This window comes from Bos javanicus, chromosome 7 (genome assembly GCF_032452875.1).
Source record: "Bos javanicus breed banteng chromosome 7, ARS-OSU_banteng_1.0, whole genome shotgun sequence".
Taxonomy (NCBI): domain Eukaryota; kingdom Metazoa; phylum Chordata; class Mammalia; order Artiodactyla; family Bovidae; genus Bos; species Bos javanicus.
Window position 1 is genome coordinate 102,703,336 of NC_083874.1, and position 26,046 is coordinate 102,729,381.

Sequence of the window (26,046 nt, forward strand, 5' to 3'; positions counted from 1 at the left end):
GGTGGCTAGGAGTCGGACATGATTGAGCGACTTCACTTTCACTTTTCACTTTCACGCATTGGAGAAGGAAATGGCAAGCCACTCCAGTGTTCTTGCCTGGAGAATCCCAGGGACGGAGGAGCCTATGGGGTTACACAGAGTCTGACGTGACTGAAGCGACTTAGCAGCAGCAGCAGGGATTGAAACCTGATGCCTTTGAGAGGACTTTATTAAGCTTCTCGTCTGTTTAAGAGATTTCTCCTGTAGGTAAGAAAGCAAAACATTTGCAGCTATATTTTAATAGGAAAAGTGGGGGAATGGTTCAAATGGTAGATTCTCTCTTGGGAGATGGTGGTTGAAACCACCATGAACATTAAGATGATGGAAAAGAAACATCTTTAAGTGAGATATATGATAATGATATAGCACTGTTTTAGCATTTAGTGGAAGCCTGGCACTGTCTTTGAAACCAGAAGATAAGAGTTTTGTTTTGTTTTTGTTTTTGTAGAAGGAATTAGAGATATCACTCTATTCTGGTTATAGTTCTGCTCTTTCCCTGATTCCAGTGAAACAGTAGAAATACAGAGTGGGCATAGGTAACTGATATATCTCTTAGTATTAGCTACTCTATAATGCAGTATAATTTAAAAAATGGATACTTGAATTTTTTTTTTTTTGATACTTGAATTTTAAATTTGGCTCTGGATCAGTGATATATTATATATGGTAGGAAGTGTGTTTATGTGGTTCAGTCATGTCTGACTCTTTCTGACACTATGGACTGTAGCCCTCCTGGCTCCTCTGTCCATGTATTTCTCCAGGCACAAATACTAGAGTGGGTTGCCATGCCCTCCGACAGGGGGATCTTCCTGACCCAGGGACTGTAACTGCATCTCTCGTATCTCCTGCGTTGTAGACAAATTCTTTACCCACAGAGTCACCTGGGAAGCCCATGGAAGGAAGCATTTCCATGCAAATTTACAATTCTAGTTTACTATTTTATTTGAATACTCATGCAGCTTTTATTTGCTTCTATGCTCTTGTGTAACATTTTGAGTATGCTGTATCTAGTTCAATAGAGCCAGCTGCCTTCAGTATTATAGCAGAAATATTTAATGCACATCCTATCAGTTGGGCTGCACCATGCAGGTGGCCCTCAAGCCCAAGAAGAGGGCTAGGGGTCAACAGCAGAGCCATCAGTGGTTTAACGGCTGAGGAAGCCTGCATGTCTAAAGCAAGGTCTTGGAGCAATCCTCCACTGCGTGCTGCAGAAGGTGGGCAGGGCATGGGGGCAGCCTTCGCTCAGGGGCAGGGAGCAGGGAAGGTAAACAATTATATGTGAATCGATGTCAGGTTAGCTCATCATTTTCTTGGGAAACCAGAAGGGGGACACAATCTATCACAGTGGCTGAAATTAGACCGGTCATTAGTTGGGGCCTGGAGCAAGTATGTACAAGATTAGTTAGGTGAGTAGGATATAGATGAGGCACTGGGTTATATAGAGAGCAAGAGAACAGCCATCTTGAGTGGCTTGATCTTACACTATCCATATGAAAAATGTGGGTAGATAATATATACAACTCAGAAACATCACACTTATGAAACTTCCAGGGTGATTTTTTTTTTCCAGACCAGTGGCCATCTGCTTGGCCTTTTTACTTATTAGAACATGAAATTTGAAGGGGAGACCACTGGAAAATGACTGTGCTACTAAGGCTATCAGTTTTGGACGTTTTGAAACTCGATAATTTCTTTTTTGTTGTTGTCACTCCTTTGATGGACAGTTTGCCTTATTTTCTCTTAATGGTTGTGATATAACAGTCATCAACCCAGTCTTTCAGTTTTTTTACTTACTGTGAAATGCAAAAAAAAAAAAAAAAAAAAGATGAGCCAGGCTATACAGAGTTACAGAGTTTGAGACAGAGTGATGATTTCCCACTGCAGTCTTCATTTAGTTACTAAGATATATAACTTCAGAAAATATGGCATTTCCTCAGAACTTCCCATCTTAGAATGACAGCCAGGACCTGTGTAATTTACTAGAGTCAACTTTCCACGCTTAATGATTTCAGTTCTTTAAATTTATGAGGCAATTTATGATAAGGATATTTCTCTTTAAGCAGCTGAATAGTAAAATACAATGAGATAAGAGTCGTACTTTTTCATGTATTTGTTCATGACCTTTTGCCAGAAGTATTTTAGTAGCCTCCCGACTGGTCTCTGTCTACAGTTTTCTACTTATGCACCTGCTCTGTATCTCTGAGCAATACCAATCTGCTCTCACTGTAATAATTCTAAGCCTATATATGTATGTTCCAAATATAGAATTAAACATTGATTTATTAATTCATCAGATTATTAGTACATTAAGACAATTAGCATCACGGACTCAATAGACATGAATTTGAGCAAATTCTGGGAGATGGTGAAGGAGAGGGGAGCCTAGCATGCTGCAGTCCATAGGGTGGCAAAGAGTCGGACACGACTGAGAGGCTGAACAACAAAGAAAATTGAAGACGCTTACCATTTTGACTTACGTATTTGACTTGCATATTGTACATAGGATGTGCACATAAACAGTTATAGCATAAGATTGAAAGTGAAAAGCATGATGAGAAAAATAAAAATAAATTCTAAGGCATTAAGAAGAGGGAGAGATTGTTTCCTAATATGGGGGAAAATGTCAGTTTGGAGGAAGTACTTAAGCTGAGACATGACATCAGAGTGAGATTTGCACACAAAGAGTTAGGAGCTACAGAGAACAAACAAGAAATTTGAACTTAATTTGTTAAATAACTTTTTAACTATTGGCACATTTTAACTGGAGGTATTCCACATACTTTTTAAATAAGATAATATTTCTGAAAATATGACAAGTCTCCATGGTCAGGGGATGGTATATAAAGGAGGAGCAATGAATTATACCCTCTTATTCATTGTGATTATTATTATTCAAACTTATTACAGTAATGAGTATCTACATTAAGAAATTACCCCTTAAATTGCAGAGGAATTAGAATTTTTTAAAAAGTAAAGTTAACAAAATTGGTGAACAATTATATCTGGAATGATGAAAACGAGAGCAGAAGGCAAAGCAGTTTTCTGTATTGGTGGATGTGATGAGTGGTAATGACATTCTCTGACAAAGAAAATTAAAGGGGAGAAGGTTTGTGGCAGAAGAAAGAGCAGAGCAAGATCTGAAAACACTGAAAATTCTAATTTGGTAGCCTTTCAGGCATATGTCCTTTAAATACATTTTTTTTTCAGCTTTTAATTAGAGAAGACCTTGAGTGTTGCCTTGGGATGGAGTGAAAAGGGAAGGCTCCTTCTGATACTACCTTACCTTTTACTGCCTACTTAATAGAATGAATTTTGTAGTTAGCAGGACATATCCACCTCAGGAGGCATTTAAGAGATATCAGTTACTACTAAAAATGCATCTTCATTAGCAATCTTGCCTCAATTCTCAAATGTTTTATTCAGTTATCACGTCCAATCATAGAATTCTAGACATAGTTACCCAAGGTATTATATTTACAGAGATGTTTCTTATCCCCTATAGACTACAAGGGACTCCTGGAAACTGCTGGGCAGGCTGGACATTTAAAACAGACATAGGTAAGAAATCATATACTCTGGTGGTTGTGTGTGTGTGTTTGTTTGTTTTAAGTTTTAAAGGCTTGGCAATGGAGATGGCCAGTCTGGAAATAAAGAAGTAGGAGATAATGTAAAAGCTTTCATGGTGTTGAGAGTTAAAACCATTTTTGCTGATGTGTTGGTGAAGTGAAGTGAAATGAAAGTCCTTCAATCATTCCAACTCCTCGTGACCCCATGGATTATACAGTCCATGGAATTCTCCAGGCCAGAACACTGGAGTGGGTAGACTTTCCCTTCTCCAGGGGATCTTCCCAACCCGGGGATCAAACTCAGGTTTCCTGAATTGCATGTGGATTCTTTACCAATTGAGCTATCAGGAAAGCCCGATTTGTTGTTGGTAAGATAAGATAAAATATAGAAAATTATTATAAGATTAAAAGACTTGGGGATACTAAGATTTCAGGGATGGAAATGGAAGAGCAATTGGGAAATAAAATTGAAAAACACGTGAGAAATGGAAATTAAATTTTTGGTGTTAAGTATGCTATTATGTATATAGAAGTAGAAATGTAACGTTATACACAGGAAACTTACATGATGTTGTAAACCAATGTTACCACAATACAAATACATAAATAAATAATTAGGCAGGATAAGTTTTGGGTTCTTACATTCCAAAGTTAAAAAATAAACTGAAAAGCACTAGCCTGAATTGTAGAAGAGGTTAGCAAGATTATATAAGGTTTAAGACTGGGAAAAAGACAAACATTGCAAGACTACAGTGGTAAACAGTGTGGGAAGTTGAGGAGAAATTTTTAGATAAAGACACAGAGGAGGTCATCAAAGCTAATAACTAGGATAACCTGGGGAGAAATTTCAGTAGAATTGTTTGTTTAAGACACCTAGGAAGGACTGTGAGAAGGCAAAGAATACAGATCAACTGATAGAAAATTCTCTTTCAAAGTTAGGAGGTAAAATGAATAATACAAATTATTTAATAGGGACAGGATTTAGAGAGTATTTTGTCAGTAGTAAGATTCAGTTTTGTTTATAGGATTAGGAGAAGGAGTAGGGAGGTAGAGCCCAAGAACATGGGAAAAAAAAAATTTTTTTTTTTTGATATGGAAATCTGAGGAAGTCTACACCAACAAAATAGGAAAGCTAATATTAAAGGAATTTGTTTTGCATATCTAGAGTTCTTTTAGTTTCTAGTTAAAGATAGATAAGTGCAGGCTATTTCTCTACAGTCTTACTTCCATGTTATTAAGACCAAGGCCACATTCTACTGCACATTTATTTATTAGGTAGCATACTCAAAAAAGTCATTCAAGCTATTTAGCAACTTTGGTGAATTTTCAGTTTTATGTTTTTTAAGATGTTTGATTCCAATGTATAAGAAAGTTTCACTGAAGACATAGATAAATATAGTCTAAAATCAGCATTCTTTTATTTTGCATTAGACAACTAAATTGCTCACCTGTATGACTGGATACAGGAATATTAGGGATTAACTCTAAAGTGTTTCTATGTTCTCAATAATTTATTTTAACATAATTCAACATATACAAGTATAATATTCATATACATGTGTGTATATACATATTTATAAAATTTAGTCTCCATTTCATCTCTAGATACAGTTTTCCTGAGCCATATTCCATGAGTGATCAGCTACTATTTTTTTATAAGGGAATTTCCAGAGCCTCTGTTATCTATATCAACATTTTTTGACTTTTAAAATAAAATAAAATCCTAGAAATTGTCATTGTTGCAAATTTTTTGTCGTTCAGTCGCTCAGTCGTGTCCAAGTTTAGTAGCCTATTACTGCTCATGTTGAGTGTGGAACTGTTAACACAGCATCTTGGAATAATTAGTGATATTCAAGATATGTGCGTCGGATACTCCCCCGCCCCGTAGGACCAGGTGGTAAGCGTCCTGAAACATCTGGTACCCGAAGCTTGAGTCCTGTGTGTGCCTGTGCCTCTATCTGTTTAGAAGAATTTCTGGCTCCCTGATGTTTGCCATGCAATGCAATGGAGTTCCTCCTCTGGAATACTGTCTGATTTGACTCTAGAGAATCTTTCATGAAAAGAGTTGATCAGAGAACATAAAAAAAAAAAAGAGACTGAAAAGTAATATAGCTGACAGAATATAAACTGTTTGTGTCTCCTTGCTGAGGAGTGATTGTTTAATAAGTGTTGGTATGTGTGACAGAATTTGCTTTGAGGCAGCTTTCATTACAGCATAGTTGGGAACTTATAGTAAAATAGCGGAATCTTGCCCTTTTCAAAGTTCTCCAGTGTCTGCACGAGCCATGACTTGATTAGCAGTTTGCCATAGAAATCATTCCTATTTTGCAAGGATGGGAAGGGTCTCTAAAATATTTCAGCCTGTCCACTGTGTTGACCACCATTAGTTCCATGACTGACCATCCATTTGTTTAGGCTTCCAGTAATTCAGCAAAGCCTCTTGTGTTGATAGGAACTAAAGATAACTGACTTTCTGATAAGAAGGATACCTAAAAATATTTGTTGTGTGAATTCTTGATTAATTCAAATGACTGCACCTAGGATTTAAGTGCAAATCATTAACATTAATATATATTATACCATGCTGCCTCTGCTGAAATGTTTCACAGTGAATTACAGGTATCTTAACAAGTAATTTGCCTTTTAAGTAAGCTGTTCATGAGCAGTATAGCCTTACATGAACACATGGCAATCTGGATAAACCTAAATGGGTTCCTAGGTTCTTGCCTTTCATAGAATTGATATTGATTGCTTTGACAGCATCCATAGATATACCTAGTAACAGTGGTTCTCCCCATTGTTACTGGGAGGTGCTTGGAAACATGAATGGGGGCTTTATGAGTTATTACCATGTATGTCATAATGATTGCAGAGTTCTACTGGAAGCCTAAATTTTACAGTGTTTAAGGAACAGTGTCTAAAGAGTACAGGTAAATCATTCCACCCAAAATACTAGTTGCATTCCTGTTGAAAAACACCTCCCAACCAAGCAATATAATTTCTCCCATAATTTTCTGGTGTTATGAATTTTAGTACATTATAATGACAATTTCGTGTGTTTATATTTCCACTCCTTTGAACAGTTTGTTGGTGGAGTGTCCTTTTAATTTTCATTTGTTAAGAGCTCTTACATTATTTGGCAAACAATAGGTTTTTAATAAATATTTGTAGTTAGTTGGATAAACAGCATCCATGTGGTCTAAGATTCTCAGCTTTTTCTCTTAAACGAGGAGATGCTGAAGTTTGCTTCTTGAAATCAGTGTAGTCATTTACAAGCAATTGAGATAAATAACATGTATCTTTAGATAGCTAAAAAATAAATAAGATTGAATTTAATTTCACTACATCTAACAGAATTTTCTAATTGGTGTAATTCTGAATGAGAGTAGAGAAACACAATGAAGCAGAGGACTTCTTACACAGATTGGAGTCAAATTTCTTTAAAGTTAATCCAAAGTGATTTTTTGTTTGTTTCTTTTTTAATTTGTCCAGTACTAAAGTAAAATAAGTTTCAGCACAAATAGGAAAGCTAAATCTTCACCTGGAATTTCTAGAACACTATATTTCTTAGTTTATTTTTTCACGATGTTCCAAAAATAGACCCTTCTGCTGCTAATTTTTTATCCAAATTACATTTGAATATACACGTAACTGTTGGGACAAACACAGTTTTCTGGTTAAGCATCCTGATACTTTCTAAATATATTGTATAATCATATTACAATGTTAAATTTTAATTTAGTATCTAATTGTTTTGTTTTTGAAGTATTCAATAAAATATCCAAATTCATATAAATTCATTAACTAAAATCTTTTAGCTCTTGCCATCTCCAACACTGTGGAGTGTAAGTCACATGAATGCCTTGCTAACTTACTGCAGAATAGAAAACCAGTCTCTACTGGACTGAATTTCATCTTTTTCCTGGGTCGTTTGAGATTTCTCCCTTTAGTGCACAATGTTTGGGTGAAAATTGGTTTTCTTTTTCTAGTTTCATAGTGTGCTTGTATGTGTAAGTTTTCCTTTCCAAAAACTACTTTTGATTTTCATCTTCTGTGTCTAAATCAAAAACAACAACAACAAAAAAATAGAGATTGTGACTGGAACTTTTTGCATGCTGATAATAATTTAACCTTTGAGTTTTCTAGATTTTACCTGACCTATTGCACCTCAGCAGATCCAGGGTTAAAGTACAGGTTTTAGGATATCCATCCACTGGATCATTAACCTATGATTATAGGTTGTGTAAGGGGGTTGAGATAAAAATAGGTGAGAAGGCACAATTTCAGGAGTGGTATATAGCCCAGGAGAAGGTTTGAAGGTCCACATGGCAGTGATGAGTACAAGCGGGTGAATGCATCATTTGAACAGTGTCTCTGTAGGGCAAATATATATTGGATTCCACACTTCGGCATGTATGTGAAGGTAGTATGCTTGCAACTTTCTATTATATTTCATTGCTACTGTTACAGAGAATAGCTTTGACCTAACTTTACATTCTGAATTCTTTCCTGAATATAATGGTAATTACCAGAAGCTGGGTTAGGAGACCACTGAATTTCAGATTCTCCCTCTGAATTTTTAAGTTCCAGTTCATTTGCAGAATATTAGAATTCACACAGTGTGAACTGTTTCTTCTGCAAGTAGCATTATGGCAATAAACTGAAGATAGATAATTTTTTATGCAATTACTATCAAGAGATGAGAAAAAATGTTTAGTCATATTAATCCAAAAATAGGTCCAATAAATGTGACCTTACTGGTAATGCAGAAAATAATCAGTGAAAATGTGTGGACCATATTTGATGAAGTGCTTGTTTTAGACAGGCCATGTAAAACTATCTTCTTTTGGAAATCATTTGGAAGTCATTGTTGTATACTAATCTGCCAACATCACAGGGAAATTCTACTCTAGATATCCAGTAGAAATTTCTACTTTAGAAAATCTCAGTTTGGTCAAGAAAATCTCTTGACCATTATCTAACATTTCTCTGCTCTTATTCCTCATTAGGACCAGTAACTGATACATTTCATATATTCTGGCAAAGTCTTAAACTCTAACATCCAACATCCAGTCAGACAATATGTTTTACAGAAGTCACAGTTCACCCATGTTTAGATAATCTGAGTTAGTAGTTGGGGGGGGGGGGAATGTTTGTAAAAGTGAGATAAGCTGAAGCCCCTGAACAGAATTGCAATGTTATTCTTGATTTTATTTTCAATAAAAATTAAAATAGTTCAGATAGTTCAGGGCATAGTTCAGATAGTTTGGTTGTATTTTTTTTTTCCCTTCATTTATACAGGCTGTACAAACCCTTAATCAATTACATTTTCTTTAATTTAAATGCATGCTATTATTTGGTTGCTAAGAAGGGAATATCCTACATCTAAGTGATCTTGGCCCAGCATTTTAAATATGATTTTTATGAGTTAAACACCTGTCTGCAAAGAGCTGGTGAAGTGAGGTAGCCAGCTCATGGCACATCAATCCTGGAATAGCTGTCACATGCCCTTGACATTTAGCTGCTGCAATGACTTGGATTAAACTAGAACTGGCATGGAAACCTTGCTTGAAGGCTAAGTATGTCATTCCCAGTACCTGAATTCATTCTTTGTTTTACATTTGAAAGGTGATAATCTCATGATAGAATTTGTTGCTGGAGTGTTGGTTTTTTAAGTCAGCACAATTCTTTCATTTTCTATTTCTTTTCATGATCTACTATTAATATTGTCTAATTCATTTTCAGAAAAAGAAATATGCAATGCAGGTTCATATTTTATGACAACTTTTAACTTCCCTTGCTATTCAGTTATCCATATCTCAATTTTTATTTTGAAATAAATAGAATACTGTTCATCTCATTAATAAGATACCCTTCTAATATGTTGCAGCACTAATTATTTAACTCATTTAATTTTTTAGTAATTTATTTTTGCTTTATTAGATGTGCATGCATGCTGTGTGCTCAGTCGTGTCCGACTCTGTGACCCCGTGGACTGTAGCCCGCCATGCTCCTCTGTCCATGGGATTCTCCAGGCAAGAATTCTGGAGTGGGCTGCCATTTCTTACTTCTGGTGATCTTCTCCTCCCTAGGATGAAACACACATCTCTTGTGTCTCCTTTGTCTCCTGGATGGGCAGACGGATTCTTTACTACTGTGCCACGGGGGAAGCCCCACTTAATTAGATGTTAGTGTCTAAACTATCTGCAGGGAGCTTCTGATGCAGTGTTTAATTTAAATATATTGTGAGACACAGTGGCTTCTCGGGGGCTACGTCTATCATGTCGCTATAGTTGGTTTTGCTTTGAGTAAAACCTAAGTTCATTTTCCTCTGCAGGCTGCAGTCCATGGGGTCGCTAAAAGTCGGACACGACTGAGCGACTTCACTTTCACTTTTCACTTTCACGCATTGGAGAAGGAAATGGCAACCCACTCCAGTGTTCTTGCCTGGAGAATCCCAGGGACGGGGGAGCCTGGTGGGCTGCTGTCTGTGGGGTCGCACAGAGTTGGACACGACTGAAGCGACTTAGCAGCAGCAGCAGTAAAAATGAATTAGCTCAGTCTCCTGTCTCATGTCTCTCTATATGTGTGTGTGTGAGAGAGAGAGAGAGAAAGAAAAAAAATATATACATACACACATATTTAAATTGTCTTTATATAATAAAATATAGTTTCTCCTCTTTAGTTATCTACCCAACTTATTGATACATGAAAACAATTTTAGAGAAACTTTGTTGTGTCAAGATGCATCCCTATATAACCAATAAAAATATAAAAATCTCCAGTGAAATGCAAAAGGTAAAATGGTGAATAGCTTTTTTGCACCTAAACATCTCCAAGGAAAGTTGAAGTACTCATAATTCTTTATGAGTAGTGCACTTCACATACACACATACACTCACCCACACAAACCACAAAGAATGTACACTGTTGTTAGTAAAAAAAAAAAAAAAAGCCTTGGAACATTTGTGTATTTGAAGTACTATTTAAATGGAATAACATCTGAGATTTTTATCCTTGGATAATTCTTTTATCAATTGTTTGATAAAATGTAACAACTATTTATGACATGATGCTGTTGGAATGGATTCACTAGACAAATAATAGTCTAAACTTCTCTTCTTTATTCTAATCCATGACTTCTGTATTTTTCCTTCAGATGAAAAGTTCATTTAGTGATATAGAAGAGGAACATATTCTTTCCTGAATGGAATGTAATATAGAACAGCATCTGAAAGGGAAGCAATCATGCTCACAGCAGAATTACTCTCTGACCACGCTGCATTGTCCACAAAAACACAGAAATGGAGGGGAAATTATCTTATCAATAAAAGAAAGATTGAAGATGGGACATTACTTTAAATGTCCCAGCTTTGTCTCTCGTTTTCTCTATAAGCATTGTTAGGTATATTCCATATCCCACTTCATGGAAAGCATTCTGCCTTACTTGTCATCTGAGTTAGCACGTTCTCATCACAGTTCGTCAGATTCTTCTCGCTGTGGCAAACATCTGCTTATCAGCTTGTAATGTTTTGCTGAGTGCAGACTGTCCATACTTTTCTGACCCAAATCAATTTTATATAAAAAAAGATGTTTGAGAGATGAAAATAAAATAAATTAAGAGGTAGTAAAACAAGATAACTATATAGTAAATACACTAATTATTAGGACTGAGAACACATGACGAGAGTACAGTATCCCAAATCTAGGTTATAACAACAATTTTTTTCTGTCACCAGCTTCCCAAATCTTAATATCATTTTTCTTTCTTCTGCTCTTAATCATTGATGGATTGAAAATAACTCTAACTGAAAATCACATGGTAATGGGTCACATAGAATTTATATGGCTATTATATGCCACAAAATGCCTTCTTCTCATCATCTTCAGTGTAAAAATGTTAGACAGTGAACACATTTTTTTTATCCTGGAAGGTTGGTTACTTTTCCATTGTTGAGAGAGCATGAGAGTTGTTTTTTTTTTTCCCCCACTGAATGATTAGCAAACCAAAATTCAAAGTATATTTTTTTGCCTTAGAAGTTAGTCTGTTCAAAATAAAGTGGGAGATTTTGAACCGGTTTTGCTATACTATTATTGCATTTCATTTCCAGTTCTAATCACATATCGCCTATCACCAGTCCTATTAGCTTGCAAATGAGTATGCTGTCTTCAGTCATAAATTTAAAGGAATACTGGATGGAAGTGCAAAACAGAAAAAGAATGAGGATGTAAAACATATCTGATGGCAATATTCATTGGTGCAGCATGGGGAAACACTGCTTATTTTTATTGCAAAACTGTCTTCTGCTCAGAGCTTCTACTTTGTTTGTTGTTATGATCTTCACAGTGAGCTTTTCCATAATACAAGCTTGTATGGATATACAGTATCTCTTCCCCTCTCTAGATCTACTGATCCCTAGGGTGTGGATTGTCTGAACTTCATCATTCTGGTGATTTTCTTTCCAATTTTCTGTTCAGTTTGACTAATCAGAAGAGCCAGCAGGAGATGGGAGACAGAGAAGAAAGGTAGATGACTGGATTTTGGATGATTATTTTCCTGTTACTCTGCCTGGCAGTTGATACTTGTTTTGCTTTGTTTTGCTTTGTTTCGCTATTGCTCTTTCTCTGAATAGACAGCCTTGGTTTGTGCCAGGTAGTTTATGCTATAAAGCCATCTCATTTGCTAGATACTGTGAAGACTTATTGTTCTTTTTATCCCTAGAGTAACATACTATCCTCTGTAGGTCGCTTTAATGCCTCCCTATGAATCAGTAATGCTTTCTTTAAAGTGCTCTTCCAAACACCCAGTTTCAATGCACCATATAAAGGTCCGTCTAGTCAAGGCTATGGTTTTTCCTGTGGTCATGTATGGATGTGAGAGTTGGACTGTGAAGAAGGCTGAGCGCCGAAGAATTGATGCTTTTGAACTGTGGTGTTGGAGAAGACCCTTGAGAGTCCCTTGGACTGCAAGGAGATCCAACCAGTCCATTCTGAAGGAGATCAGCCCTGGATTTCTTTGGAAGGAATGATGCTAAAGCTGAAACTCCAGTACTTTGGCCACCTCATGCGAAGAGTTGACTCATTGGAAAAGACTCTGATGTTGGGAGGGATTGGGGGCAAGAGGAGAAGGGGACGACAGAGGATGAGATGGCTGGATAGCATCACTGACTCGATGGACGTGAGTCTGAGTGAACTCCGGGAGATGGTGATGGACAGGGAGGCCTGGCGTGCTGCAATTCATGGGGTCGCAGAGTCGGACACAACTGAGCGACTGATCTGATCTGATCTGATATTTCTTGCCTGGTACCTGATTTATACAAGGAGGAGGATGATAGATGTACTTCTAAACGGAGCTGTTTACAACTGGAACCATGAGTAGGGTACTTACTATGAGCCGTTTTGATACTTAATCTAAGAAATGAGTTCTGAAAAATGTTGTTTTTGTTCTTTGGAAGATATACCAAAAAAATCAATTAATTATGGGGGGCGTACTTGGACAGCTATAGTGACATGTATTTCATGTATACACACATATGTGTGTGTGTGTATTTGTGAAACTTGATTTCTATAACAATACCAATTAAGATATTTTCATTTTATTTTTATTTTTTCTTTCATCTTTTTGGACTATGAAACCCTATCTAGAACCAAAGTACAGCCAATCCACTGTCTATTTGAGAATATCCATCTCCTTAACAGTAAGAGCTTTATTAAAAAAGAATTCATGATATGAGGAAAAAAATTTAACAAAGAAGAGAAATTAAATCTGTCTTTACACTTCCTGCTTCTAAGTCTAGCTTTCAGATTTTTTTTTTCCTACACAGCTACAAAATCTAGTAAATAGTAGGAGTAGCTTAGGCAATGATAGCTATTAATCTCAACACCCCCAAAATTTAATTTTTTATTAGAACACAATAGTTTAAAAAGAAGAAAGACAAGTACATAAAACCTACACCCTCATCATACCTAATATGATCTAAATTTCTGATTGCCCACAAGTTGAAAAAACTTTCAAAGAACTAAGCAAATAAACTCATTGGTGTGAACCTTTGTGAAATGCAAGAGGAAAACGGAAGAAAAAACTGCATGGAAGAGAGAAGGAAACTAAGATAGATTCTAAAATAAATCCCAAACTAAGGCAATCCCAAAGATAGTGCAGCCACTGTGGAAAACAGTATGTGGGGTCCTTAAAAAACCAAAAATCAACTAAAACTACCGTATCCTCTAGAAATTCCACTCTTGGTTATAAATGCAGAAACAAACAAAAGAAAACTTGAAACATCGTGAATAGCAGCATTCTTTATAATAATCAAGATATGGAGACAACCCAAGTGCCCACCACAGATAAATGCATAAAGAAGAGGCTTTATAATAATCAAGGTATGGAGACAACCCAAGTGCCCAGCACAGATAAATGCATAAAGAAGAGGCTTTATAATAATCAAGGTATGGAGACAACCCAAGTGCCCACCACAGATAAATGCATAAAGAAGAGGTGGTATGTATACCTATGCAGTTCAGTTCAGTCACTCAGCTGTGTCCGACTCTGTGACCCCATGGACCGCAGCCCGCCAAGCCTCCCTGTCCATCATTAACGTCCAGAGCTTACTCAAACTCATGTTCATCAAGTTGGTGATGCCATCCAACCATCTCATCCTCTGTCATCTCCTTCTCCTCCTGCCTTCAATCTTTCCCAGCATCAGGGTCTTTTCCAATGAGTCAGTTCTTCGTATCAGGTGCCCAAAGTATCAGAGCTTCAGCTCCAGCATCAGTCCTTCCAATGAATATTCAGGATTGATTTCCTTTAGGATGGACTGGTTGGATCTCCTTGCAGTCCAAGGGACTCTCAAGAGTCTTCTCCAACACCACAGTTGAAAAGCATCAATTCTCTGATGCTCAGCTTTCTTTATGGTCCAGTTCTCACATCCATGACTATTGGAAAAACCATAGCTTTGACTAGATGGATCTTTGTCAGTATAGTAACATCTCTGCTTTTTAACATGCTGTCTATGTTGGTCATAGCTTTTCTTCCAAGGAGTTAGGCTCTTTTAGTTTCATGGTTGCAGTCACCATCTACAGTGATTTTGGAGCCCAAGAAAATAAATCTGTCACTGTTTCCAATGTTTCTCCTCCTGTTTGCCATTAAGTGATGGGACTTGATACCATGGTCTTCATTTTTTGAATTTTGAGTTTTAAGCCAGATTTTTCACTCTCCTCTGTCACTTTCATCAAGAGGCTCTTCAGTTCGTCTTCATTTTCTGCCATAGGGTGGTGTCATCTGCATATCTGAGGTTATTGATATTTCTCCTGGCAATCTTGATTCCAGCTTGTGCTTCATCTAGCCTGGTATTTCGCATGATGTACTCTGCATATAGGAGTTCCCTAGTGGCTCAGCTGGTAAGGAATCCGCCTATAATGCAGGAGACTTGGGTTCAATCCCTGGGTTAGGAAGATCCCCTGGAGAAGGGAAAGGCTACCCACTCCAATATTCTGGCCTGGAGAATTCCATGGACTCTATAGTCCATGGGGTCACAAAGAGTTGGACATGACTGAGCAACTTTCACACACACACTCTGCATGTGACTTAAATAATCAAGGTGACAATGTACAGCCTTGACATACTCCTTTCCTAATTTGGAATCCATTCCATTGTTCCATATCTGGTTCTAACTGTTACTTCTTGACCTGCATACAGATTTCTCAGGGGTTAGGTAAGGTGGTCTGATATTCCCATCTCTTAAAGAATTTTCCACAGTTTTTTGTGATCCACAGTCAAAGGGTTTGGTGTAATTAATAAAGCAGATGTTCAGATTATTGCTCAGCCATAAAAAAGAATGAAATTCTGTCATTTCAACCATGTGGCTAGATCTTGAGTGTATTAGGCTTTAGTGGAGTAAATTAGACAAAGAAAGACAAATCCTCTGTTATCACTTACATGTGGAATCTGAAAAAATAATGTGAATGTATATGAATATATACAGGTGGCTCAGTGATAAAGAATCTGCCTGCCAAGCAGGAGATCTGGGTTTGATCCCTGAGTTGGGAAGATCCCCTGGAGAAGGAAATGACAACCCATTCCAGTATTCTTGCCTAGGAAATCCCATGAACAGAGGAGTCTGATGAGCTACAGTCCATGAGGTTGCAAAGACTCAGATATGACTGAGCAACAAAATAACAAGAACAAATATGAATATATGACAGAACAAAAATAGACCCACTGATAAGGAGAACGAAGTAGTGGTTAGGAGTGAGGGAAGAGAAATGGGGAAGGGTACGGTAATGGAATATGATTAAGAGATACAAATTAAGCTTTTGTAAAATAAATGAGAATAAGGATACAGTGTACAGCACAGGAAAATATAACTGTCATTTTATAATAACTTTAAATGGAAGTATACTCTATAAAATATTGAATCATTATGCTATATACCTAATACTAAGACCTTTTATCAGTAAAAAATTTTTAAATTAAAAATAAATTTTGTCTCAGTTCAAAAAGATAAATATCAAAAATTAAATGGAAACAACAATATTAAGAAATGATATAAACACAAATTTGTGATAGATTATTAATATAAAGTTTAATAAGTTTGTATATCAGATATTATTTGTTTTAAAAAAGTTAAACTAACTGGTAAGTTAATAAAGCCCAACATGCAAAAAAGCACACATATACAAAATTGAGTAATAAGGAGAAAATAAGCATGGAAAAAGAAGGAAAAATAGCAAAGAATATGATCATATCAGTACCTAATGAAAATGTTAATATATGTTACCAAAATTTTTCAAATGCTTTATTTGCAAAGGCATGTTATTAAGAGAGCTATGCATTTTCTGGATATGGCATCTTACACCTAAGACATATTTAAATTTACTTTTAATACTTAGTGTTAGGAATAATTAATACTGATTGTTGATAATAAGCAGTATTAATTGAATGTATATGCAGATTGTTTTACTTGTTTTTGCTTTATTTACATTTATATGGCTTAACACATGTGGCTTGCAAATTAAATTTTGTATTCTGTTTGCTTTCATCTGTGATATAAAGGCAGTAAAAAATCAGAATAATTCAATATGCAATAATTTTATTGGATCCAAATAGATTTATTAAATATAAAATATATTTCAGTAAGATGTCACCTTTATAAATGATTAACACATTATGCTATAATTCACATATTGATTGATATATATTATTATTTAGTGTTAAAGGTTAGCAGATGATTACTTATACAGTTTAGTTAAGAATTTTGCAGTGGAGAACAGGTATAAAAATAGACTCTGGGAGTTTGGAGAAGTCCTGGACATTAACTGGAAAGTCAACTTGAATGCCTTCATTCAGAGTTACTAGAAAACTGAAAGCTTAAAATTAAAGAAATTATTATTGCGATTATTTGACTTTGCAAATTACTTTTTCTATTTTCTTTTTCTTTTTTTAAGAATGTAGAGAAATTGGTATAACAAATGCAACGACTTGAAAAAAAAATGTGGTTTATGTTCAGCCTGGCCACTGGCTGAAAATAAGGGTTTGGTGAAGCCGTTCTGCCAAGTTTAATGTGTGGCTTCCATGTAGGCTCCATCACGGTGCTTCTGTGGTCATTGTTTTTCAGGCAGCAAGAAGAGGCAGGTGGATACGGAAGGAAAGACAAATTTGTTTAGGAAAGTCAACCTATTGTTTCTACTTACATCTTGGAGCCTAGTGTCATGGTCACACAGAGTTGAAAGAGTAGTTGTATTTCTGAAAGGGGTATGTGAGAATTGATATTGGGATGTGTGTCAGGAAGCATCTTTTGAAAGGATAAACTGTCTGTTTCCTGTCATTAAAATATTTAACAATTGATTGCTCATTGTGAAATGAAAATGAACCAGTACACCAATTCCAGACATAGCTTGATCCTGTTTATAATTAGGGAAACCCAACAGATTTTTTTAATGTCTTATATTTATTATATAGTTGATGCCAAAGCAATGATGGTTTCTCTACATCTTGACAACTGATTTCACTATAGAAAAAAGTTATTCACAGTGCTATATTGGTTCATTATTGGTGTTCAGTTGCTAAGTCCTATCTAGTTCTTCAGACTGCATGGACTGCAGCATGCCAGGCTTCACTGTCCTTCACTATCTCCTGGAATTTGCTCAAAGTCATGCATCAAGTTGTGATGCCATCCAACCATTTCATTCCCTGTCAGCCCCTTCTACTTCTGCCCTCAGTCCTTCTCAACCTCAGGGTCTTTTTCCAATGAGTCAGCTTTTTGCATCAGGTGACCAAAGTAGGAGCTCAGTTTCAGCTTCAGTCCTTCCAATGAACACTCAGGGTTACTTTCCTTTAGGATTGACTGGTTTGTTCTTGCTTTCCAAGCGACTCTCAAGAGTCTTCTCCAGAACAATTTGAAAGCATCAACTCTTTGGTGCTTAGCCTCTTTTACGTTCCCACTCTCACATCCATACATGACTACTGGAAAAACCACAGCTTTGACTACAATGGACCTTTGTCAGCAAAGGGATGTCTCTGGTTTTTATTATACTCTCTAGGTTTGTCATAACTTTTCTTCCAAGGAGAAAGTGTCTTTTAATTTTGTGGCTGCAGTCACTGTCTGCAGTGATTTTGGAGCCCAAGAAAATAAAATCTGCCACTGGTTTCACTTTTTCTCCATCTGTTTGCCCTAAAATGATGGGATCAGATGCCATGATCTTAGTATTTTCGATGTTGAATTTTAAACGAGCTTTTTCACTTGCCTCTGTCATCCTCATCAAGAGGCTCTTTAGTTCCTCTTTACTTTCTGCCATTTAATTAGTATCATCTGCATATCTGAAGCTGTTAATATTTTCTCTAGCAACCTTGATTCCAGCTTGTGATTCATCCAGCCCTGCATTTCTTGTGATGTACTCTGCATGTAAGTTGAATAAGCAGGTGACAATATACAGCCTTAATGTACTCTTTATTTAGTTTATTATCATAAGTCATATTCTGAATGTGAGTAAACTGTTCATTTATTCTGTAACTGAGATGCCTGGTTTACTTTGCACCAAATAAAACTTTGTGTCATGGCTACTAAGCCTAGCTCCCAGAGAGGATAGTCAATGTTCTTTATATTCTAAGCACTTTTGGGCTAAGCTGAGATTTGGGAGTTTATTGACTAAGAAGAAAATAGCTAATAGATCCAAATAAATTAAAAAGAAGTGCTATCTGACTGCCTATGGTGAAATTAGGTTAAAAATAGGTTAAAAGTGTATCTGTGTAATCCTAGAACAAGGTATAAAATCTTATACCGAAACTGCTGTTCGATTCAAAATTCAGTGAAAGTGGTTATCTCTTTCAGCTCTAGAAGATTTTAAAATTGTGTTCTACACTCCACTATTGTAATACAAGTTAGATCCACTGTCAAATTAAGCTTGGTTGGACATATAATCTTTGAAAACTCCTTCCACTTGTCTATATAACTTTATGATTTCTCTTTCAATCCTTTAAACTTAAAGGTTTAAGGGAACAAAATTACTTTGCCTTGAACCTGCAAATGACGCCTTCTAGCAGAAAGAGTGCCCATCAGTGTCACTGATGTCTTTTAAAAGAGTGAAAATGTTGACTAGTGTTCCTATAAATGTGCTTCCAGCCATCTAGCTTCATGTGAGAAAAATATATTTCCAACTGTATTTTATTTCCAAAGCAGCAGCAAACCTTCAGGGCTCTGGGAGGTTTTGTTGATCAAGATAATTCTTTAAAGCTGTTTGTGAGGAGTGACCATTTGGATCATCTATCTTGATGTTACTTGTTATTCATTTCTAATTTCATTTTTCACATTCTTTCACATTTTGGTGAAAATAAACTGTCAAATAAATTTTTGTCCATTTCCTAAGTATAGAGATGCACCCTGATTAAGCCACTGGATTTACATCAGTTTAAAAACATAAGGAAATTTTATTTATTTATTTTTTTTGCTATATACATATTTTGCTGTTTTTATCCATAACATACAGTAAGGACTTCACCACCATGAAAACATCTATGAAGTAGACAATGGAAATGCAGGCAATAAGAAATGTTCTAAACCTCTACTATAAATTTGTACACCAGTGAGTAGTAGTGATATTTTACAAAACAGACTTTTGAATTCTGAAGTAATTTTTCAATTCTTAAGAAACAGTTTTTCCCCCACTGCAACTGTTTTATTTTGCTCTGTTGAATTTCAGAGCAGAATCACTTTTGCTACTTAGTAATTAACAGATAAAATCTGTTATAATATGTCATTATAGATCATTGCCAAATAAAAAAGCAAGCACCAGATGGTGTGCTTTATGTTAAGCTACAGTGCACATGCATTAGAACTTTTCTTTTTTTTCTCTCCTAGGAAAGTTGCAATTTATTTTAGAGAGCTCCTTTACAGTATAGAAGCTGTGGAGCAAGAAGCTGTTTTGACTAGCATGAGATCCATACCAAGTGTGGCATCATCTCTGCCTTTAGTGCTCTGTAATAGATCGACTTAAGAAACAAAATAATGTTTTATTTATTTCCCTTTCTTCTTGTCTTCCTCCTCCTCTATCGTGTGGACAGTTGACATGGGGCAATAAGTCTATTGTCGGTACAGTGTTACTAAAAATATTAGAAGATCTCACAGTAGTAGCATTTCTTTATTTAGCTTTCTTTTATTGAAAACAATGTCAATATTTCATCACATCGCTATTACATTGAGAGAAAACATTCCTGTTCTCTACCGCTCAACACTGATGCGTGTCCTGCTCGTCCTGTCATTAATCCAGGCTCTTTTTACGGCCTTTGAACCACATGCCAAGACCTTTCTCGTCACTCATACCGGTCTTGAGTCCTTTTCCCCTTGTCCACTGCTGCGCGGGTCTGAGGTCGTCTTTCCTGCTCATCAGATGGGGCCGGTCGTCCCCCGTGTTAGGGTTTTCAAGCACAAAGCCTCAGCTTTCCCTCCATTCTCATGTCTCGTCAGCTGGCTGGCTCCTTCTTGTTGATTTCTCCTTAAATATCAGGAAGGCCACTCCCACCCCATCTCTGATGCTCGCACTGAAACCTCCTTCCTTGATTTATGCTAGTCATCTATTTATCTTCTGTTAAATTATTGTTGATCTTCCTCACTATATCCAGAATGATAGGGACTGCTGCTGCTGCTTCCAAGTCACTTCAGTCATGTCCGACTCTGTGCAACCCCATAGACAGCAGCCCACCAGGCTCCCTCGTCCCTGGGATTCTCCAGGCAAGAACACTGGAGTGAGTTACCATCTCCTTCTCCAATGCATCAAAGTGAAAAGTGAAAGAAGTCGCTCAGTCGTGTCCGACCCTCAGCAACCCCATGGACTGCAGCCCTCCAGGCTCCTCCGTCCATGGGATTTTCCAGGCAAGAGTACTGGAGTGGGGTGCCATTGCCTTCTCCGTGACAGGGACTACATAACCTTTATTCACTAATACATACCCAGATCCTTTGTACATCTAATTTTTAATACATATATACTAATTTTAAATAGCTAAAATTAAAAACATAAGAAAATAATAGCTGTGATATAATACTACTAAAGAAACTTAATGTATGGTCAGTGCTTAATTATCAATACAAAGCTGATACATCTAACTCTGAAAAGAATTCAAATTGAATTGGAGTCTCTTCTCCACCCTCCATGGCCAAGGCCATTACTAGATGTAACAGAAGTGTGTGTGTGTGTGTGTGTGTGTGTGTCTGTCTTAGTCACTCAGTCATGTCTGACTCTTTGTGACCCCAGGGACTGTAGCCTACCAGGCTTCTCTGCCCATGAGGTTCTCCAGGCAAAAATACTGGAGCGGGTTGCCATTCCCTTCTCCAAACAGAAGTGTACAGGAGGAGTTACAGTGCTTTGCATTTGTAGAAATGTTTCCTCTGGTGAGAGCTGTTTAACTTAACGTAGTTTAATGAGACATCATTCACTATCTTTACCAAGAACTGAGTGAAGTAATTATGCAAAATTTATCAGAATGGTTTAGGTAAAAGTTGTTACTGAAATGGAAAAGGTATTCTCTCTCCTTTAAAAAGGTATTTCTTCTGCACTTGAGTTTGGTAAATGCTGCATACAAAATGTTCTTTGTGAATATTTGCAACGCTGTGTGCTCTAAGAAACGCACAAAGTTGGCAGAAAGTTTCACATTAATCCAGGTTACTGTTTTCACTTCTTGTTAAAATACGAAAATTTCAGAGACATTTCTGCATAAAGTGTACTGAAGAAAATAAATCCTAACTTAAAGTACCATCGCTCTAAAGCACAGTAAACAGATACGGATCTGTCGCATTAAATGTTAATCTTCTACTTGCTGACCTACCTGCACTATAGGGAAGTGTGCTTCAACTTCCTGGCTGTTGATTGTATTGTGACTATTTTAGAGCTATTGTCTGTGGGTAATTTTAAATGTGCAAACCTTTCTATAACTCTACTTCAAAAAGTAAAATGAAAAAGGAAAGTTGAATACCATTGAATGAATAGAAGTGTCAGAATGGAGATTCGCTATGTATTGTGAATTATCTTGCTTGTATTGGCTGCAGTCAAGCTTTTGAGGTTAAATAAACAGTTCTCTGAGATGGACTGAGTGTGCTTCATTTGTACATAAACATGCTCAAGAACCATAATGATATTAGAAGTTTTAGAGCCTTGTATACATTGAACAAATGCGCACAATGTATCTGTAGGTGTTATTTATTCAACACTTGTCATGCATTTCAGTGACTGAAAAGTCACATGTGGATAGAAAGCACTTCCCTCAGAATCAAGTCAGAGATTCGTGTCTTCTTGCAAGAAGAGACCTGGCAAGAGGAAAGAGTATCTGAAGCGTTCAGTGCCATTCAAGTTCAGTTACGGAATAAACTTGCTGTCAGTCAAAGCTCAGATATATGGGCGGGGGCGGGGGGGCAGTTTGTAAGTAAACTTCAATTCTGTTGGGTTGGAGGAAAAAAATGGAAAAGAGAAGCACAATGGAGGAACTCACAATAGCGGCGGAAGGCTTCTGCACCGGCTCCCCTCAGAGACAGGAACGATTTTCATAGGGAAGTGGAAGAGAGAGATTTCTGTTCTTCTACCTTTTACCCCTAGATACCTAGACGGCCTCTATGCTGACTTCAGGAAGGAAGTCTAGATTTTTTGTTTGCTCTTTTGCAGATGACTTAAAACTCTACTTAGATTTTTTCTGTGGTAGAAAGATGACACATTCTTAATATCTAATAATCATTTTGTATATTTGTGTTTGCCAACTTCTTTCTCTAAGTTTTTTCTTTAAGATAGTGAATTGCTCATTGTATAAAACAATATATGAAGAAGGAAAACATTTTCAACCCACATTTATACACCGTGACCAACCCTTCAGAGAGTTACTGCATGCTCCCTTATGTTGCAAGAATTTTTTGCATTTTATGCTTTCAAAAGGAGAAAAAAATCCATGAGATAAATATGAAAGAATTCTTGTTCATTCCATGACATTACATGAATAGTCCTCCTCTAGTTGACAAATGAATATCTGACAACAGGGTATCCTAGGCCTGGTAGTTAATTTGTAAACATTATTGATTCTTTTTTCCAGAAATGATCATACATTATTAGACTTTGCTTAGTGTAAGTCCCAATCGAAACATATTATTCCAATTCTTATATTTCTATTTGTTAAGCACACTCAGTGGAAATTTATCATCTGCAGTGACCAATTTAAAACTATTTTGGTTCTTAGTGTACTTAGGCTGAGATTGTCATAGCAAGTGTCAAAAGCAGCTAGATATTTTTCCCTATAATAATGTCTGGAAAATTATTCAAAAACAAATTTCTCTTAAAATGTTCTTATAATTAAAATGACTTAACTCTTTATTCTAAAATACTTTGAAAGGAAGGAAAATACATCAATTAGCTTTTATTCTTCTGAAGATGCTAGTCAAATTTTGCTTTTTCATGATAAACATTATCTCTATTCTGGTAGACTAAGAATGGACTTCCCTGGTAGCTCAGCTAGTAAACAATTCGCCTGCAATGCAGTAAACCCTGGTTCAATTCCTGGGTCGGGAAGGTCCCCTGGAGAAGGGATAGGCTACCCACTCCAGTATTCTTGGGCTTCTCTGGTGGCTCAGTGGGTAAAGAATCTGCCTGCAATGTGGGAGACTTGGGTTTGATCCCTGGGTTGGGAAGATCCCCTGGAGGAGGGCATGGTAACCCACTCTAGTATTCTTGCCTGGAGTATTCCCATGGACAGAGGAGCTTAGCGGACTGCAGTCCATGGGGTCAGAAAGAGTCAGACACGATTGAGCAACTAAGCACAGCACAGATTGAGAATATTTTTGAAAACAATTACATTTCCCCTAGAATTAGCTATCTTACTGAATACCCACAAATTATTTTATTTATATTAATATACATACTTTGCACCTATGAAGCTACAGGTTTTTAACACCAGCCTCATAGTCCTAGCTAAAGATTATAGATATAAAATATATTGCCACTCTGTGCATACGTATATTCTAGGTGAATATCAAAATGAATTTACAGGCTTAATATAATCAAATATAAAAATAAAAATAATAAAGATGTTTTGCTTGAACCCTTCTACTGGAGGGAGGTGGGAGGGGGGTTCCAGATGGGGAACACGTGTACACCCGTGGCGGATTCATGTTGGTGTATGGCAAAACCAATACAATATTGTAAAGTAATTAGCCTCTAATTAAAAAAAAAGAAAATAAAGAAAAAACACTCAAACTTTAAAAAGAAAACTATGGAATATTTAATGGGATACCTTATGAAAATTTGACTTAAGAATTGATGGCATGGACTTTGAACACATCATAAGTTCTTTCCAAATAGCTTAGAAACTTAACGCATTTTAACTGGGTTGCCAGCATCTATGATGAAGTCCTTAGTCTTATATATTTTTTCTTAGTAGCATATCGCTTCTCTGTTTAAATTTTTTTTTAATTTTCATTGGAGAATAGTTGATTCACAATGTTGCGTTAGTTTCTGCTGTACAGCAAAGTGAATCAGATATCCATACATCCATTCTCCTCAGACATGCAGACGACACCACCCTGCTGGCAGGAAGTGAAGAAGAACTAAAGAGCCTCTTGATGAAAGTGAAAGAGGAGAGTGAAAAATTTGGCTTAAAACTCAACATTCAGAAAACTAAGATCATGGCATCTGGTTCCATCACTTCATAGCAAATAGATGGGGAAACAGTGGTTCACTTTATTTATTTGGGCTCCAAAATCACTGCAGATGGTGACTGCAGCCATGAAATTAAAAGACACTTACTCCTTGGAAGGAAAGTTATGACCAACCTAGAGAGCGTATTATAAAACAGAGACATTATTTGGCAACAAAGGTGTAGTCAAGGCTATGGATTTTCCTGTGGTCATGTGTGGGTGTGAGAGTTGGACTGTGAAGAAAGCTGAGCACCAAAGAATTGATGCTTTTGAACTGTGGTGTTGGAGAAGACTCTTGAGAGTCCCTTAGACTGCAAGGAGATCCAACCAGTCCATCCTAAAGGAAATCAGTCCTGAGTGTTCATTGGAAAGACTGACGTTGAAGCTGAAACTCTAATACTCTGGCCACCTGATGTGAATAACTGACTCATTTGAAAAGACCCTGATGCTGGGAAAGATTGAAGGTGGGAGGAGAAGGGGATGGCAGAGGATGAGATGGTTGGATGGCATCACTGACTCAATGGACATGGGTTTGGGTAAACTCCAGGAGTTGATGATGGACAGGGAGGCCTGGCGTGCTGCAGTTCATGGGGTCCCAAAGAGTCAGACACAACTGAGGGACTGAACTGAACTCATTCTTCTTCAGATTTTTTTTTCATATATGTTATTAATTAATATTGAGTTGGGTTCCCTGTGCTATATAGTGGTTCCTGGTTGATTATCTATTCTATATATGGTAGTGTGTATATGTTAATCTCAACCTTCTAATTTATTCCTTCCTGTCACTTTTCTCCTTTGGTAACCATAAGTTTATTTTTGAAGTCTGTGAGTCTTTCTGTTTTGTAAATTGATTCATTTGTATCATTTTTTTTTAGATTCCACATATAAGTGATACATAATGTATAATACATATTACATATACATGTATTAAGTGATACATAATATGTGTCTTTGTCTGTCTGACTTACTTCACTTAGTATGATTATTCCAGGTCCATCCATGTGGTGCAAAAGGTATTTCATCCTTTCTATGGCTTAGTTACTGGAGAAGGCAAAGGCACCCCACTCCAGTACTCTTGCCTGGAAAATCCCATGGATAGAGGAGCCTGGTAGGCTGCAGTCCATGGGGTCGCTAAGAGTCAGACACGACTGGGTGACTTCACTTTCACTTTTCACTTTCATGCATTGGAGGGGAAATGGCAACCCACTCCAGTGTTCTTGCCTGGAGAATCCCAGGGACGGGGGAGCCTGGTGGGCTTCCGTCTATGGGGTCGCACAGAGTCG

General features: G+C 36.9%; 1 long non-coding RNA gene across 1 annotated transcript in view; it reads left to right on the forward strand.

Moving 5' to 3' along the window:
* Positions 1–673: 673 nt before the first annotated feature.
* LOC133251732 (uncharacterized) overlaps positions 674–26,046 on the forward strand; it is a 40,031-nt gene continuing 14,658 nt past the window's right edge. Inside the window, exon 1 of the long non-coding RNA XR_009737762.1 lies at positions 674–3,597. This is a non-coding gene — a long non-coding RNA (uncharacterized LOC133251732). The remainder of the gene's footprint in view (positions 3,598–26,046) is intronic.